Source organism: Chelonoidis abingdonii, chromosome 5 (assembly GCF_003597395.2).
Source record: "Chelonoidis abingdonii isolate Lonesome George chromosome 5, CheloAbing_2.0, whole genome shotgun sequence".
NCBI lineage: Eukaryota > Metazoa > Chordata > Testudines > Testudinidae > Chelonoidis > Chelonoidis abingdonii.
In genome coordinates, this window is record NC_133773.1 from 98,381,413 (window position 1) to 98,397,558 (window position 16,146).

A 16,146-nucleotide genomic window follows, 5' to 3' on the forward strand; every position below is an offset into this window, starting at 1 on the left:
TTGGCTCCAGGTGCCTTGATTAACCTGGAGCAACTGCCATTTGGTTACCAGGGTACTAGGGATTTGTTTAGCCTGGGGCTAACATACCTGTTTCTCAGTACTTTACTGTAGCCATCTGGCCTTACCCCATCACAATGGGCATACAGCTACTTAAATATCTGTGGCAGTACTGAGAAGCATTCTGCATGCATTTTCCAAAGTTGGGGAAAATAATGAGCAAAACTGAGCAATAGGAAATATTTAGACAGAAAACTGTGATAGAAATTTGGGAGCTGTTTAAGAAGAGCCTTAGATAACCAAAAAGCAACAATTCTGCAGTTAAGAGAGAGGACAAGTGTGCCTAAAAGCTCATCCTGGTACAGTGGGGAAGTGAAGACAGCAATTGGAAATAAAAAAGCACTCTGTAAGACATGGGAAAAGGAGAAATAAATAGCAAAGTATATAAATTAAAAGTTAGAACATGTAGAAAATCAATATGGGAAGTTACAGATATTAGGAAAAAAATCCATGGCTAGCAGGGGTGTGGGGCACTTTTTAATGTTTATTAGAAACAAAATAACCTCTAGCAATGGTGTAGGCCCATTACAACATGGAGATGTAAAATTGTGAATAATAATGCAGAAAAGAGGACAATGACGTGCTTTCTATTAGGAGCTAAAAAGAAAGTAAACTATGTCTATTAGTGATGATTAAAATAAAATATAAAAATGAGAGTAAATCAGCAGGTCCAGATAACTTGTACCCATTTTTAATAGATAGTGGAATGCCCTGGGAACTCCAGAAGACTGGAAAGTGCTAGTATTGTGCCAATATTCAAAAAGGACAAGCAGGACGACCCAGGTAATAGAGGCCACTTAGCCTGGCATCAATCCTGGGCAAAATAATAGAAAAGCTGATATGAGATTCAATTAATGAAGAATTAAAGGATAGAAATATAAGTAATATCAGTCAACACGGTTTTATGTAAAGCAGATCTTGTCAAACAACCTGATTTTATTCTTTGATGAGATTACAAATTTGACTGTTAAATGTAACTGAGTAATTTTAATCTACTTACATTTTGGTGTTTTACTTAGTACTATACAAGACTCTAATTAAAAATTAGCACCCTGCAATACCAATACAGCACAGGTGATAACAAACTTCTTATGGTCTGCCCTGTTATATGCTAGGGCACAACAATGTCATCCAGCTGAAATGTGAACTTCAGTCAGCAAAGTCTCAGATTGAACAGGAAAGGAAATACTAATCCTGCAAAAATTGACTCCTTCCAGAGCTACTCTAAAAGAATAATAGGCCCAGCTCTACAAATTTGCCAAATGAATGTTGAAAGTGTGTTCTGATCTAAAAGTGACTAACTAGCTCGCATTATGTGAAACAATATGATTGATGTCATCACACTGCAAGAAAGCCATATCAAAGATGACACTCAAGAATCACCCTGCCCTATTGCTGTAGTAAGCATGAAGCAGGTCTATTTTTATGAATTTTCCAAGATGCCAGTTACATTTTAAAGCTGAAAAGTAACAAACTAGATTTGCCAATTGGATAAGTGTTATAGCTAACATATAATAGAGTCTAATAGGATAACCTCTGTTTATTCAGTCCCGGGGATGTTAGCCTACTAATTTTAATACTAGGTTCTTTTCAAGTCAACTTTTAATTTGAACAGTATTTCTCAAATACTGACCCTTACTTATTCTTAACCAATCAAGAATTTAATAATTCACCCAGAACCAAATTAATATACAATCAAAAGTTCATCATTCATGTGTAGACGCAACCAATGTTCTAGGTGTGTACTAAATACAGAACACAGTCTTGCAAGCAATTATCACAAATTAGAATTGAGGCTTAGCCGTTATATCAAGGAACAATAAAAATTACCAAGATTTCTTATTACATTTGCTTATGTTCACCAATTCTGTATTCTTTAGTACCTAACACATTTATCACACTTCCAAGGATGCACTTTTGTTTAATGCACTTTAAAGAATGTGGTTAGTACAGTATGAATGGGTTGGTCCAAAAGGAATGAGTTTAGAATATTAAAAGCAATTGTTTAAAGTTATTATTTTCAATTTCACGTAGACCAACTTGCTTGGACCTATAAAGGAGTTGGAATCTAAAATACAGTTCCTTGAAGTCTCACTAGAAAATGGAGACTTAACAAGATAGCCTACAACTATTTATATTAAAGAAATAAAAGAGGAAATAGAGTCTCAAAAAAGAAATCTCACCACGTCTTATCCTCTTAACCCGTTGGTCACACTTAGGATTCTGCAGCTTCTTGCTGGGTTCAGTCAATGCTCTTGGCATATAATTAACTCAGTTTATATACCCTCATTTCAGGGGTCATTGTGTAGGAGCGAGGGTGGGGAGGAAGGGACACTGATTCCTATTGGAAATGCATCAAGTTGGTGCTCAGATTTCAGCTCTTACTCCCTTTGCTGCTTCCATTGGTAATCCAGTAGATGGTGCTAATGTGTAACAAAATTCTTTAATTGTTTTTTTATCAGAGGATTTTTAAGTTTGATTCACTTCAAGGGTTGTACTTCATTATTAGTCCGTACTATTGAGATCCCAGTTTTAAGGAATTAGTGTTAATATGCAAACGTTATATCCTGACTTATATCTTTCATTCCTTCTTTCTTGCACCAGATAATTCCTATTACTTCTAGGGTGCAACAATTATTTACAATGACAACCAACAAAATCCCTTATAATCTAAATTTGGAGCACATGCACATACTCCATACATTCTTCGATTAAAAATTTCAGATTATTTATGATTTACAATAGAACAAAAGACATTCACATATAGAAGGATGTAGATCTGACTCACAAGTCAAACAAATGTGCAGCATCTAATTAGGGGTGAAAGAGATTATTCATGGTATATTTGATTTACAAGGAAAACAATGTATAGTTTATAATCTGGGGTGAAAACATGTGGTTTGGATTTCTTGGGGTAACAGGCAGTTTGCACAATTTGACCTTCAATATTACAGGCAGTCATTTCTAGCTTGCTTAACTTGCAGCTTCCCCACCCACTTTTGATCTACTCTCAGTGTACAATGGGCCACTTAGCATAGGAAAACAGGATGTGGCCCTTGCTTGGTAACTTGGAGTTCTTTTTAGCTATATTGGGGGGAGAAAGAGGTTTTATCTATATGCAAATGCTGAGAGATTCTTGCCTAGGTGATTAATAATATTCTCATTCAGTGATTTTTGTTTCTATGCTTGGGGAGAGAACTCCCAACTTTGGCTGATCAGTGGGACCACGGACAAAAATCACCCATGATGTGAAACATTTTCTTATTGTCTTTACTTCTTAGGTGGGTCCTCTTTTGGAATAAACAGAGGTGGATAGTTTTTTCTATTTTTGAAGGCCAGAAGGAGTTCTGAGCATATATGTTTTATATATCCCTTACACAGCTACAGTCTCATCACCCAAAACACAGTGTTGTCACCTACATCAAGCAGGGCACTAAGGATTATAATATGATAGATGCCAGGGCCAGCTACATAATCTTCACCATCTCAATAAGAATCATCATGGTAACGGTAGTTAATGTGCATAAACCATTAAATACAGCCTGGCTTTCGCCCCAATTACTCACAACCTACCACCTGACAATAGAAGCTGAGGATTTCAATAGTCATCACACTATGTGGGGCTATGATAGTAACAATATTACAAGTGAGACACTTGCAGAATGATCATCAAAGATACATCTCCTTTTTGATGCAAAAGACAGGTACTTCCCATTTTGCCCGCTGAAACAGAGACTACAACCCAGACCTTTGTTTCCTCACCAAAGACCAGTTTGGAATTCCTCCCAACACCTCCAGAACTATTCTTGGCAACTTTCCACTCAGTCCATACTGTCCAGTTATAATCCACATTGGGATTGAACCCCCAGTAATCGTGTCATTGCCCAAACTATAATGGAGCTTTCAAAAGGCAAACTGGCCAGGATTTACTGTGACAAATGAGGCTACCATAGATGTAATTCCACTGAAACCTGAAAACATTGGCTGTTTCACCTGGCTCACTCAAATAAATCCAAGAAAAAAAATCTCTTGCAGCCATCGTAAAGGATACCACCTCATGCCGGAAACCGGGAACAGAAAGGTTATTGAGAGTACCAAATTTTGGTGACCTAAACACTGCAACATCCTCACAAGTCACTGAATTGAGCATGTCATCAAAGCCAGGTCAAGATGGTTGAAACTCTGTACTTTATTCACTCCAGCCACAAAGCCTGGCTATTATTGTTCCAGTTTGAAACTGCCAACCCAGTGAAACTTCAAAATCCTGAAGTCCCAGCGGATGCAATTGCGTCTTATGACTTTAAAAGCAGTAGGGGACAAGTTTATTAGCGCAAAGTGACGCTCACTACCTGCCTCCTGCCCCATATCATTGTCCTCCGCTGTTGAGGATATAAATAAAGCCAGGAAAGCTGCAGGACATGATGACATCTTTCCTGGTTTTGTTATGAGCCTCAGAGCTCAGGGCTGGAAATAGCTAGCAGCACGTTAATCTCCAATATCCATTCCACAGGGTTCGTCCTGAGGATTTGGTGTGAGGCTGTCATCATTTCCAATGCCAAGCTCCTGAAGCTAACCAGTAATCCCTCATCATACTGACCCATATCATGCCTCTGCATGTCTTGCAAGCTCATGTGGAGAATATTACTGGCAAGGATCATGCCTATTATAGAAGCAATGTTACCGAATTAATAAGCAGGCTTCCCACCAGCCTGCAGCTGCACAGAAAAAGTATTAGCCTTAACAACACACCCTGAGGCAGGATTCCATCAAAACCTCAAGACTCAGGCACTTCCTATTAGACTTACCTGCTGGCTACAACACCATATAGAGGAATGACCTTCCCCCAAAAGTCAGCAAAATTATCCCATGCAATGCAATGATAAAATGCTTCTGAGAACTTCTGATCAATGGTAGATTTCCTGTTTTCCTTGATAACCAGGTCCGTAAATCATGCACTCTCAATGATGGCCTTCCGCAGGGATCAATCCTAGCACTGATCTAATTTAATATCTACACCAGTGACCTTCCTTGAACATTATGTATGACATTAGACCAAAGCCTCACATATCACTGTAACCTGAAAAATATCCATAACTAAAGGGACTTCAAACAGCTTGTTAATCGATGGCTGAAATGATCATATCCTGGTGGTGACTCTGCCAAACTCCATGCCACCTGAAGCAATCAGTTGGATCTCCAGACTAGACTTGGAGATCCAACATTACTGCTTTTAAGTCATAAAAAAGAAGGAGAAGAAGAAAGCACACGTTTAACGGACTAAGAACTGGTTAACTCTCAGATCTCACAAAGTAGTCATCTATAGAGACTCACCGTCGAGTAAGGGTGTGCTAGTGGGATTCAGCAATACCAGTACTAGGCCCAACACTGTTCAACATTCTCATGAATGATCTGGAAATGAAAATAAACTCGATGCTGATAAAATGTATAGGTGACATAAAGATTGGTGGAGTGGTAAACGATGAGGACAGGGCAAGCGTGGAGCAATCTGGATTGCTTGGTAATCTGGGCGCATTCAAACAAAATGCATTTTAACATAGCCATTATTATTATTATTATTTATTATTTGCATCTAGGAATAAGTAATTCAATAGCTAAAGAACTGGGAACTGTATCCTGAAATCAGTGACTCTGCAAAGAATTTAAGGGCCATTGTGGAGTTCCCACTATGATCCTGTGACAAAAAGGGCAAAGTTGATCTTTGGATATATAAACAGGAGATTATTTAGTAACAGTGGGGAAGTGAATTTACTTCTGTATAGGGCACTGGTGAGACCAATAATAGAATACTGTGTCTAGTTTTGGTGTCCGCATTTTAAAAATGATGATGATGAAAAATTGGAGAGGGTGCAGAAAAGAGCGACAAAAATGATTTTAAGGGCTGGAGAAAATGCCTTACAATGAGAGATGTAAAGAGTTCAATCTGTTTAGCTTATGAAAAAGAAGCTTGAAAAGTGACTTGAGTATAGTGTATAAGTACTTTCATAGGAGAAAATACTAAAGAGCTCTTTAATCTAATGGAGAAAGGCATAAAAAACCCATGACTGGAAGCGGAAGCCAGACAAATTCAGATTAGAAATAGGGCACACTTTTTTAACAGTGAGGATGATTAACTACTGATGCAAACTATCAAGGGAATTGAAATATCTCTTGATGTTTTTTTAAATCAAGACTGGATGCCTTTCTGGAAGGTATGCTTTGTCGAACACAAGCTGTTGGGCTTAATACAGGGATAACTGGATTAAATGTTTTGTGACAAAGTTAGGCCAGATGGCTGCAAGAGGGTACTGAAGGGCCAATATGTTAGCCCTGGAATGTTAATATTAAAGGCCCTTTTTCCTTAGGTCAATTAGGGACAGCTGAGTCCAATTAAGAGCTGCCTGAGGCCTTTTAAAACCCCTCTTCTCGGGAGAGAGACAAGCGGCTGCCTGGCTAGTGGTAGTAAGGAAAAAAGCTCCTCCAGGGTGAGAGGCTGTGCTCCTTTCCATAGGGGAAATATCCAGACCTGGGTGTCTGTTGGGGAAGGACTGACTCCTCTGGGTCAGGACAATACCTTTTCCCAGGAGGCAGCAAAAGGTATCCCCCTTAGTTTTTGAGTTCGTGAGACTTTTCTTTTGGTTGGTGGAGGATTACCCTTTAGACCAACCCCAAGAACTACTCTGAAAATATGGCCAAAGGAATACAGAAGAGGGAAGGTAAATATGGCCAAGAGTGGGGCTGATATACTCCAGGCCTGCCGTTGCCAGAGGGGGAAGGGCCAAGTCTGGTGAGACAAAGGAGGTGCCTTGCCACAGTATATTCTGGAGGTCAGGCTAGATGATTAATGGTCCCTTCTGGCCTTAAGCTGTATGAATTTATGCATTAGGTACAAGCAGGCAGAATAGCTCTGGGAGTGCTGGGGAAATGCACGGAGGAGCAGTCACTCTTCCATGCTTTAAAAAAAGACAGTGAGTGCTCCCCACAGTAGCATACTATCAGCTTCTATAGAAGTGGCATGTGTCCAGGCTTCCGCTTCTTTGGGACTGTTTAGAACTCCTAGCAATGCTAACACTCACCAGGGATCTCATGTGCTTGAGGAGTGCCCTCCATGAAGGAAGTCAAGTAGGGAAGGCTCTCAATGCCCTGTCCCTCATGCTCTTGAGCCGGAGACCCTAACTAATTAGATGAGTGATTGTTACCCCTATTTAATGGATGGAGAAGCAGAGGCAAAGACAAGGCAATTTTTTTTTTGGCTATGCCCACAAAGCAAGACAGTGTCAGATTCAAAATTCAGATTAGAACTCAGGAGTTTTCAAGTTCCTATCCCTTGAAATTGACCAAAATGGCTTGTGAATTTGGTAGGGCCCTACTTAGAATACATGCAGTAGCCAAAATGCTGCAATCTGTGTAAATAGATGCTAATACATGGGTAGGATTGCACATAGCAGAGCAGATCCCGTCATTTTCCAGGCAGAGCTCCTAAAGGCTCAAATGGATGGGAAAGAAGGATAAAAAGGAGAAAGGAATAATAATTCTATCATATGGTTCTCCCATTCCATGAGACATTTTATAAACACAAAGCTAGGATGGACAGTGCCCCAAAGGGTTTATGATATAATTTAAAAAAGATGTAACAAGTTGGTGTACTAAAGAAATGGAGGTAGGACAGTAACAAGAGTATGTAGTTACATAGGCCAGACAAGTGCATAGCTAGATTGTTTTGAGTCATTTCATTTGAAAAATATATTTAATAAATTATAAGATTAAGTAATGGAAATCCCTTCTGGCCATCTACCTTACCCATATCCATTGGCAATTTCCCATAGATATCATGGTAGAAGTGGGTGATGAAGAGGGAAATGAAGGACAGGGGAGAATATCCTTACAAAAAGGTTAATGTGGAAGACAATTCCAAGGTGTTTATGGGAGCAGAGGCTGGAGGCTGGCATAATTTGTGACATCCGATACAATAGCACATGCATAGGAAGGGCTAAAATATGAAGTGATTTAAAGGTAAGGACAGGAAGATTTTGTTTGTTACTGTGAAGATGTGGGGCACTAACGGTGAGATTCAAAAATAGTGAAGGTGAAATAGAATAATGAACGAAGGAAGGTGGTCTTAGTGGCTGTGTTTTGAATGGGCCTGAGATGAGCAAGGGGTATGGGGAGAAAGCCACAGAGGCGGAAGTTACAGTAATGAGAGAAGATGGGGGAGCCTAGATGAAAGTTTGAAGGTGGAAAATGGAAAGGATGAAAGGGCTAGATCTTGGAGATGTCTGAAGGATAAAGCAGCAAGATTTGAATGTGGCTTGTGTGGGGAGTCAAGGATGACACTAATAAGGCTATGTCTACACTATGAGCTAAGGATGTGATTCCCAGCTCATGCATACATACTCATGTTATCTCTCACTTGACCTAGCATGCTAAAAATTGTAATGTAACCTCATATAATGGTGCTGTTCAGAATGTCAGAGAATGGGGAGGGGGAAAGGGTTTAGGAAGTGGTCAGTGTGTTGGGGGGGGGGGTTTGTGTGTTTCGTTTGTTTGTGGGAAGTGTAATAAGAGTCCTTAGTGATTGAAAACACACAGGACATCCTCCTTTAATCTCTCAGTGGAGCAGAGCGATGGTGACTGAAAGGGATGATTCATAGTTTCTTCTGTACACAATAAACAATGGCAATAGGAAAAAAAAAAAGAAGCTGCCAAAGGGAAACCAGGTAAATTCCTGGTTCTTACTGCAGCAGGCAATGGCTTTGTTCCCTTGTTCTTTAACAAGGTTTCCAAGGATATGAAACACTGTGGCAGGAAATTACACTAAGACAGTACACATTGCTGGACCACAGCCCACATTGCTAGAGCCTAGCTTCCCTCTCCAAAATCTTGCAGCGTCAGTTTAATTTCTTCACAGCTAGTCTTAGTGTGGTCACCTGCTGACAAGGAAACAGTACAGCAGAGACCTCCCACATCTGGGTCTAGAAATTAAAATTAAGCTTTAGTTCTCCTGCAATACTATTTGGGCTCGATTTCACTCCCACTAAAATATTCCCATTGACTTCAGTGGGAGCAGAATTGAGACCAATGCCTTTCTCAATACTGCTTCAATGTACCCTTGTGTTTTACAGCATAATTCACGGAACAAACATATCAAGTCAGCAACCACAAAAACTAGTCCATTCTGTCTGACTATTACTGATGTCATACATCTGTCATTAAGCACCAGCAAGTATCTGGTTCTAAGTGCACGTTTACCACATAAATACCACATAAATATCCTTACTCCCAGGAACAATCCTATTGGTTTTAACGGGACTACTCATATAAGTAAGATTAAGAAGGATTGACAGGCCTTTAATTTGTATAATGTATTTCACTTCAGTCCAGGCAGTGCATTTCTAGGGGGGTATTGTAGATTTCTGGTAGGTAAAGTCAATTGGCCTTTGGCTTGCTGCCTCTTAACATGTTGTAAAAAATACACAGAAATGTACTGACTGTCATCTTGTGTTTTTAGCAGAAATATTTATTGGAAATAGAGGGCCAAGAAATGTAGTATCATGGCTCTATTGTCTTTCTGCTACTCTGTGTCAATCAAATTCACATAGTAAAGAAAGTTTTATAGGACGGTCATTTTCATGGAAGTCATACTCGGGTGATGATGAGGTTGTTGACAGAAATGTAAGTGAATTATAGTCTGGCACAGAATGAAGCTGTTACAGGCAAACTGTCCTCCAAGCCATCCCTAAGCATCAGCAGATTTTATACTCGACAGCTTTTCTTTACTTGATATTGTTTCAATGGGAATTACGGTAGCACAGTTTGCATTACACAATTCTTTATTTAACACTTTGAAATGCTGTGCCCAGTCAGTGCTGGGTCTAGGGAATGGAGGAGGAATGAGAGGGAAAGCAAAAGATGACTTAATCTAGGGGGAAAACAAGATGGAAGTACCTTTTTTCTGCATTTAACCCACATCTAATTACTCTAAACTTTCTCGGTTGACTGTTTGCAATTAAATCATTTATTCAACAAAGAATAACACCTTCATTGCCAAATGGAAACTGAAATAGCAGGGTAGCTATTGATGAAGAAATATATTAAACACTATAAAATTTTATTCTCTCAGCTTTTTGATTGGATCTACTTGTGTTTTGTTTTGCTTATTCTTTTTGTTTTCAGTTCACCAAATCATCTCACACAATTTCAAGGGAAAACCTGGGCTTTTTTATTTTATTTATTTATTTTGCTTTCTCTGTATACCTAGAGTTAGTTGTTTGGGTACACTCCACTTCACTCTCTTCCTGCTTGTAGTCATTGAAAGTTTTTTGTCCCAGCGCTGATATCAACTATCTCTTGTAGGAACAAAGAAAATGCCATATAGGATGAGACAAGTGGGCCATCTGCTCTTCTGGGTTAACTCATGATCTCGTGACCTTGAGCCTGTTGCAGGTGGTTACAAACTCAGTGCATGAGGATGACTCCATTTTGGTTCTTGCTGTTTGGAAGGAGGAGGAGATTTATTATAATTTGATCAAGTCTGAGGATCTCCTCATCACTTTTGAAGTCAGACCTCCTTTCTGAGAAAAAACCTTGTCACTCATCTGCTTTGCTGAAGGAAACTGATAGACCCAAGTCAGTTTCAGATGTCCTCTAAAGATAATGCTGTCAAGAACCTGTACAATGTTATAATCTTTTGTCATCCTCAGCCATTGATAAAATGGTTCCCAAATATCATCTTCTCCTACATCATCCCTCATACAAGCCTCTTTGTACATAGGTGACCCTCAATAGGTTAAATGCATGTGGGGGGGGGGCAGCAGTGGCAGAAAAACACATTTGAAGTCAAATGAGTTGCAGCAGAAACAGTTTCAAGTATTTTCTACTACATCTGTCAGGGCAACAAAGGAGGTTTAATTCTCCTCAAAGACAGAACCCCAAAAAATCCCATTAATCTTTGTTTCTGGTCATGAACAGCATGGCAAATGCAGTCAATGACCATCCTGAAACAAAGAGAAACTGCTTATACAGGAGAAAGTTTCTATCTTCTTCACAGGTACAACTGCTCAGTTTCTGACTGGAGTGATGCTTCCACAGGTAGAGTCTAGGTATGGAGGATAAAAATGTCCTACCATCTTTTAATCAAGTCTGACCAATCTTGCATACTCTGAGAAGTCCTGAGAGAACTTCAAATTACCATGAAGTTGTTTATAAGAAGAAATGTTATGATTATTCTTTAAATAGTCACAAGTGTGCAAGGTTCTGCACAGAAAACATACAACAGGTTTGTGTCCTAAAGAACTTATGATCTAAATAATGGATATGACAAACAATTCAGATAGTAACATGAAAGAGCAAAGATGAGGAAGGACATGTTTCAATTACAAAATTACATGGCTACTCAACTTAAGGGGTGCGTTCACACTCACACCCACACACCCCTATACATCTAGAGAGAGAAATTGATGGCTCAAAATTATTTGGCACATATATGTCTGTAATATTAACATACTGATTTTATAGCTCATCTATTTAGGGTGTACAGCAGAATGTGATTATTTTTTTTAAAAAATTCACTAGAATACATTCCAAAAAGGATTTATGTTAACTCATATCTTTCCAAACCTGGTTCTTGCATCCACCGTAAGCATTTTGTAAAGAAGACACTTTCACTAGCCTATGTGAAATAAGTTGGCTCTTTTTCAGCACAGCACAGCACAGCCGCTCTGTCTCCCCGCCACATCAACTGATTGCCAATAGGCAATCCTGTTGGCAGTTTCACCAGTGAGATCAAAGATTGAATAGCTTTGGAGAACAAACCAACACCTCACTCTTACAGATGGTCCCCCTAGAGTATGGATGGACACGTGGGTGAAGCAGCGTGGAGTAACTTGCACTGGCTCTGCTCATCTTGTAACCATTTTGTGAAAAAGCTTGGAGACAGAAGTCCTATCAATCTGGGCACTGGCACCTTTCCTCCAAACAGTAGATTCAATTAAGACCTTTTTAACAATTACTATCTCTCACTCAGGGCCAGTTCCAGGCACCAGCGCAGCGAGCAGGTGCTTGGGGCAGTCAATGGAAAGGGGCAGCACGTCCAGCTCTTCGGTGGCAAGTCCCTCAGTCCCTCTCTGAGGGAAGGATCTGCCGCAGAATAGCCGCCGAAGAATGAAGCGGCGGCAGTAGAGCTGCCGCCAAATGCCGCAGATCGCAGCTTTTTTTTTTTCTCCGCTGTTTAGGGTGGCAAAAACTCTGGAGCTGGCCCTGCCCTCACCATACAGCTCTCTATCTAGCATGAGCAAAGTTTGAGTAGCCTCTTTGCACCCTCTGGTGCATTCCTTGCAAACAATATAAACCCTTTTCTGAAGGAAACCTAAATATTCCTGAAATAATGCAATCTCATTGTCCCAAATGGAAAGTCTTGGATAGGTTTGCCCTTGATCTTTAGCCATACTTATTTTGAAGAATATTGACTTTCATAGCCTATTGTATGTATACTATCCCCCACCCATCCTCCAATAGAAATGGTCTCCCTACCATTGCTATGCCTTGTAATGGTGTGGCTTGCCCTGTGGGCTGGAGAGCCTGGGACTAAGCCAGCCCTGATTACAGGATGAGCCCCACCTGGGTTGAATCAGGTGCTCACTGTTTAAAAAGAGCAGGAAACTGGAGTTGTTGGAGTGGAGCAGGCACAGACTGTAAAGGTGAGCTGGGATAAAGACAGTAGGAGTGTTTGATGTTATTTTGGTTTAATCAGGAGAGAGACATTGGGCTTGAGGCCTAGAGGGCCGGTTTGTACCAGAGGACTAAATAAGGGGACTGCTTGTGAAGGGTGTTTGAACCACCCCTTGATCTGTGAGTTCTTAAATAGTCCTGATTGGTGGGGGAGGCAGCCACCCTGTTACACTCATACTTATACATTATTGATCAAGGTAAGGCATGAGGGGGAGAATTGGGGATTTTACTACTGAGGTGCGGGCAGTCAAGCAAATAGCAAGATAGCTTTCTATAATACTGAAACATAGTGGACTAGTTTCTGAGCCTGAAAGAAGGGGGTGCACTTATTTGTAATGCAGCTGTGGGCCAGACATCCACACTTCTGCTATAACGACAAAGCAGAATCGGCAACCACAGCTGCACTGCACAGTATAGAAGCCAACTACTCCAAATTGATACAGTATTTTCTTACAGTGTGCTCTACTGAGAATACCAAAATGCAGCTGGAATGTTTAGCCAATGTCTGGATCATTTCACATGATCCCATGTGGCTTCTTTGTAGGTAAAGGTAGCAATATGACAAACAACCAGGGATTCTGGGTTGACTCTCATTCACTCTTTCACCAATTGTCTTAATGTGACTGTACAGGTCTAGCTTGACATAAGAACAACATAACTGCTAAGATACTCTTCCACCACTTTGAGCACTAGCTGGTAACTTGGGAGACTCTGGACTAAATCAAGAACATTAAAAAACTTCCAGTATAAAAGTTCATTGCTAGAATTCCATCTGGTATTTACTATTTATTATCTACTATATGACTGAATGTATTTTTGATTAGGAAAAATACCACTCATTCAGTCACTCATGCATGAAATCATTAGGGAGAGCATTGTTCTCCATTTTGCCTAAGGCATGTATTTTCCTGTTTTCATCACTGTTATGACATCCCCATTTTCTAATATATCACTCTGCTTGATTATATTTCCTCTAATTTCTACAGGCTCCAAAGAACATGTAAAAAGAACAGGAGTGCTTGTGGCACTTTAGAGACTAACAAACAAGAACATGTAGTTCATTACCAACACTAAGAACAATATACCTTGTACTCCTGGAAATGAAAATCATCTTGAAGTGAAACTTCAGTGCAGTGATAATATATGAAACACGTCAAATGGAATTTCACCTACTGCAAGAACGAAGGAATTCCTTACTGAAAGTAACAGTCAGTCATACGCAATTGTCACTAAGGAGGGCTTCCTTGTTCTCCATGTTGGCCATGACACACACACACACACCTATTTATCAGGTGTTCAATGCAGCACTATAAAAGCAAATAAATAAACCAACAACCCAGCAATCTCACCTCTTTTTGGTGTGCTCAGTTCCTCCATTGGGGTCTGAGTACATAAAGCCCCTCATTTCCCAACAGGTGCATGGCACCTCATTGATTTGTCAAACAGAGCTAGTGCAGTTAGGAGGACACAGCAGCATCATGGCTCTTCAAGCATATCAGATGTGTTTCATTTCAGATCTATTATACAGAAAGCTGCAATGGATTAGTTTAAACTTCAGAATGAAATGTGACCTGTTGGTGCAGATGTCCTGCCACTAATGACAATGTTTCCTCCCTGTGGCGCATACTGGCAATTCATCTCAGAATTCGGGAGGCAGGAATGTCCTGCTTTGGAATCATGCTAATGGTGCTACCAAGGAACATAGTTTCCAGATGACACAAAAGTACAATAGGCTTCTGATACTTAGTGACAGCGTCAAAGTTCTGGGAGGGAGTTAAAGCCCCTGAAAACTTCAGCACAGTCCTGAATATTTCTTTTGTACTTGTTATGATTGAACTGGTTTCCCAAAGTCTTTTAGGTGGTTTCTATCCCTAAAAATACCGTCTAAATTCAGAAGACAATGTCCATTACAAACTCAATATCCTTAACTAGTACATTCAATCACACAAGGTGAAATTCTGGCACCTCTGGATTATACAGGATGTTTCCTATTAACGTTGAGAGGATCAGGATTTCACTCACAAATACTGACAAACTCCTGACAAGACAATAAAAAATTCCTTGTGGGAGAACTCCTACAGTAATTTTTAATGCATTTTTTAGCTAGAAAAACTTCCAGCACTGATGATTTTATTGGGTATTCAAAGATTCAGTTCAGCTTACAGAAACACTGAAAGGTTCATCCAAACCTCTCTGGCTTTGTTTTCTATTCTCCAACTAGATACTTCTTCTGTTCTTTAACTCCGTGGGTCTCTCCCCTTCTACTCCGCCCCCTCTCCCAACTCCTTTTCCTGTCGCCAACATAGCCAGTTATACTCTTCAGGAAGACAAGCATAAAAGCCAATCGGCTGGCAAGGAAAGTTAAAACAATGTTGAAAAAAGCAAGAGACTTGTTATTCCTCAAGAATCTGAGCAGCAAGAAACTGTAAACAGGTCAGCACTTCCTGCATTTATCAGACAAGAGAACAAAAGAGATTCTGTATGTGTTGGTAACTTTCTCTCTCACTTGGTGATTATGGTGCATTAATTATTGCTGCAGATTTCTGAAATGAAACTGCTCACTCATTTTTATGGGTTGTTTAACTAAAGTTTTTCACAGATGGCATTATCCTTTCCCTTTCTGAAGTTAATATTATACTGTCATCATCTGAATAGAATAATATTGTAAATCTCCCTTCTGGCTTATGTCTTTGTTTGTGATAAATTCTGGAAAGGAATGACACCTGGGAGATCTTTAAAGATCTCAGTTGTAGCTCACTGGAATTAATGAAGCCACAACAGACAGAAATCTGGTAACATACCGATACTAAGGATATTTTTATCTACAAACTGTACCAACTGCATCCACAAAATTATCCCAAATTACTTAAACTTTGAACAAGTTACTACTTTATAATAATATAAATTGTATTGTTACAATGAAGGTGTCATTTTTAATCAACTATTAATTTGAACTAATCCAGATAAATACACTTTGTCATAGTTCTATGCAATTTGGATAGCTGAATTATAGACATAAATCCTACTTGTAAATCCTACTTGTAAAGCCATTTTCCTATTAGAACACTCCTATGAACAATTTCTAGTGAAACTTGGGGAGATTACCATAATATGTCTCATTTTCTTTTCTGATTTTCTGCATGTCTTGAAATTTTAAAAATATATATTTTAATGTAGGTTACAATTTCTTGTTAGGTCACTAAATGGAACATAATAAAAGTTGTAAGGAAGTTAAGTGAGGGAAACTCTAGCCAGAATAAATACAGATGAGAAGCCTTAGGGCAGGGTTTCTCAAACAGGGTTGCCACTTCTGCAGGGAAAGCCCCTGGCGGGCTGGGCCAGTGTGTTTACCTGCCCCATCCGCAG